Raw genomic sequence first — 3,620 nt, 5'->3', positions numbered from 1 at the left:
CACCACACCTGGATAATTTTTGTATTTTTAGTAGAGATGGGGTTTCACCATGTTGGCCAGGCTGGTCTCGAACCCCTGACCTCAGGTGATCCGCCCGCCTCGGCCTCCCAAAGTGCTGGGATTACAGGCGTGAGCCACCGCACCCACCGGATAGCTTTCTTAAATCCAACCTTTCACTTTTATTGCTGTAAATGTGACTTTTAAACTTTTCCCCCAGTGGAATTTAAAAAATTCCATAGCAATGGGTAAGAAGGTTTAAAGGCTGGAGCCGGCAGCCTCAGGATGCGTCTCAGAGAAGAGCTGGCGGCCTTGGCTCTTCCCACTGCCCCAGCCTCCCTCCTTGGTCCGTGACCTCATTTCCCTCGCAGACATCCGCTGGTCACCCCTGGCTTCTGGTGTCCATGAAGGTCCATCCAGCTTAGGCTGGCTCTCAGGGACCTCGTGGGAGAGTCTTAGTTCCGTTCTCACCAAGTGATATTCAGGGCCTCCTAGTGTTGCCGACACCATGGGCAGCCTTTTCCTGGCTCTGTTCTCTCAGCATTTCCTCTCTGGGCTGTGAGCCTCTAACCCAGGTAGGCCAGCCTCGGCATAGCTCGAAGGGTAAGAGCGGGAACTTCGGGGTCTGACAGCCTGGAGTCAAGCCCAGCTTCCCCAGAGACCCCCATGAGACTTTCAGCAAGTGACTTCCCTGCTCTGAGCATCCCTCAGGGATATTCTCACAGTATCCTCGTGGGGGATATGGGGTGGGCGTGGGCACACCCACTGAGTGTGGCAGCTGGCACACACTGGCACTGTGCACATGGCAGCCGCTGCTGGGCCCACCGCTCGGGGGCCAGGCTCTGGTCAGCCCAGGACGGCCTCTGCCTGTCCGTGCCCTCCTGTCTGTTGTTTGCTCTGTGTCTGAGCTGACCTCTCCCCTATATCTCCCCTGCCGGACTGAGGACTGAGATGCTGCTTCCTGTTGCCGGATAGACTAAGGATTTAAGAGCCGGGAGATCCTGGGCAGGGGCCATCGGTGGGCTGTCCAGGGGCCCGCACCCTGGAGCGGGGGGCTCAGAAAGCAGCCAGTCAGGGAAGGGGGAAGCTCAGGAATTTAGAAGGGACCTCAAGCCAGGTACTCCTTGGCCCCCTCAAGCATCATCTTGGAGGCCCCCTCCCTTTGTCTCCCGGGGTGTGGGGAGACTCCGCTTTGACTTGGGGGAGTCTAAGAGAGCCACAGCACCCTCTTTTCCCCCTGATTCCTCTGTGAAGATCTTGTGCGTCTTCTGTGAGCGGGGCTGAACAGGGTTCCTCCGCCCTGGCCCTGGGCCTCCTCCTGAGCAGCCCTGTCCCTGTTCTTGGCACTCACTGGCCACACCAACTCTTGCCTGTCTTCTCTGTTCACCTTCTCTGTCCGGCCTGGGCTGGGCCACTTCTGGCCGCCCCTGAGGACGCGTCAGTTTCATAAACAGGTGCAGGTGAGGAGCAGAGCAGGCTGGCCGGGAATGAGCAGAGCAGGCTGGCCCCGGGTCAAGCTCTAGGCTGGGAGCAGAGGACCATCCCACACCTTGGCACTTCCTGGGTGCTTAATCTGTTTGTCTCTTTCCTGGCCCACAGTGGCCCAGGTGGGAGCAGAGGGAGAGGAACAGCCTGGGTGTGCCTGTGTTTGGGCATCTGCTGGAGCTGTGACGGTGGTGGTGCTGTTTACTGTCAACAGAGCTTCTGGGCTCACCAAGGGCTTCGTTCCCTCCAGCAGGAGGGAGACTCTCCACAAGCAGAAGGAGAAGCCGCTCACCTCCCCTGCCCCAGGCGCATCTGTTGCTGGACAGGACTGCCTGGAGGCAGGCGGCCAGGCAGAGGGCCTGGTGGCCCCAGCGGCAGGGATTTGTTTAAGGGGAGAAGGCTGGTGGTCTAGCGTGCAAGGCCCTTGCCCCTGTGTGTAGTGGCTGCAGGGTAAAAGATGGGAAGGACAGATACCCTTGCCTCTCCCCTGACCTTGCCTCTCCCCTATGTAGTTAAAGGGGTGACCAGATCTCTAATCAATTTAAGACTTTTTTGTTGTTGTTTGTTTGTTTGGAGACAGAGTCTCACTCTGTGGCCTGGGCTGGAGTGCAGTGGCACAATCTCGGCTCACCGCAACCTCCGCCTCCCAGGTTCAAGCGATTCTCCTGCCTCAGCCTCCTGAGTAGCTGGGACTGCAGGTGCCCGCCACCGCGCCCGGCTAATGTTTGTATTTTTAGTAGAGACGGGGCTTCACCATGTTGGCCAGGCTGGTCTTGAACTCCTGACCTCAGGCGATCCACCTGCCTCTGCCTCCCAAAGTGTTGGGATGACAGGCATGAGCCACCACACCTGGCCCTGTTGTTTCTATTCATTCAGTAAACAGCTATTGTAGGCCAAGACCTGGGTGAGATACTGGGGACAGAGAAGTGACCACAATGCAGGCCCTGCCTTTCAGGGCTCACAGCCCAGTGGGGGATTAGACGTGTCTTTGCACTTCCACACACGCTGACGGGACTGTGCTCCCGGCAGCCGCTGCATCGGCTCTGTGCCAGCTGGTCGTGCCCTGATTCCCATGCGGAGCCTCCAGTAGCAGCAATGATCATAATAGCCACGAGAACAGCAGCAGCTTGCAGCGATTCGTTATTGAGTGCTTTCTCTGCCTGGGTGAGCTCCAGAAGGTTTTCTGGATTTTCTCATTGATCTTCCCCCAAACTCTAGGAGGTGTATCTTATTATTCTATGATGTCCATTTTATAGACAAGGAAACTGAGCTAGAGCAAGGTTATGCATTCAGAAAGTGGAGGAACCAAAACAGGAAGCGTGAAGCCAGATTCCAGTTCCATGCTGTTCATCCACACGGCCCCGGCGAGCCTCCCTGGTCACACGTTGGCATGAGGCGTGATTCCACCCGTGTGCATCCTTTCCAGTGACCTTGGAGGAGCCCCGAGAGGCCTGAGCAAGCCTTTGCAAACCTCAGCTCTGCAGACCTGGCGCCAGAGGGCTGCAATTGGAAGGCAGGCAGTTATCGGAAGAAAAGCGTTTCCTTGACTCTCCCAGTGTGACCTCGCATCTAATCAAAGTCGGCTCCTGTTTTCTGCAGGATTAGTCAGCATCTCTTAACTAGCAGTCCCGGCCGGGAGAGCTCCTCAGCCACGTTCCCAGCCCGTCCTCCACCCTCCCGTCTTCAGCTGCCACAGCACTTTTCTCTGCCTTTTTGTGTTGTTGTGGTGCCGGGTGGACTTTGGAGGGGGCCATTAAGGGCCGGGTGTGGCAGACACACCAGATGCAGCACCCAGTGAGGTCTGGGCATGGTCACGGGATGGCATCACAATGACCCTGGCAAGGAAAATAAGAAAGGTGCATCTCGGCCGGGCACAGCAGCTCACGCCTGTAATCCCAGCACTTTGGGAGGCAGAGGTGGGGGGATCACCTGAGGTCAGGAGTTTGAGACCAGCCTGGGCAACATGGTGAAACCCCGTCTGTACTAAAAGTACAAAAATTAGCCAGGTGTGGTGGCATGTGCCTGTAATCTCAGCTACTCGGGAGGCTGAGGCAAGAGAATTGCTTGAACCCAGGAGGCGGAGGTTGCAGTGAGCCGAGATCATGCTACTACACTCCAGCCTGGGCAACAGAGTGAGA

The sequence above is a fragment of the Colobus angolensis genome, unplaced genomic scaffold (assembly GCF_000951035.1).
Source record: "Colobus angolensis palliatus isolate OR3802 unplaced genomic scaffold, Cang.pa_1.0 Scaffold110, whole genome shotgun sequence".
Classification (NCBI taxonomy): Eukaryota; Metazoa; Chordata; class Mammalia; order Primates; family Cercopithecidae; genus Colobus; species Colobus angolensis.
The sequence above is the reverse complement of the archived record's forward strand: the minus strand, read 5'-3'. Positions refer to the sequence as shown.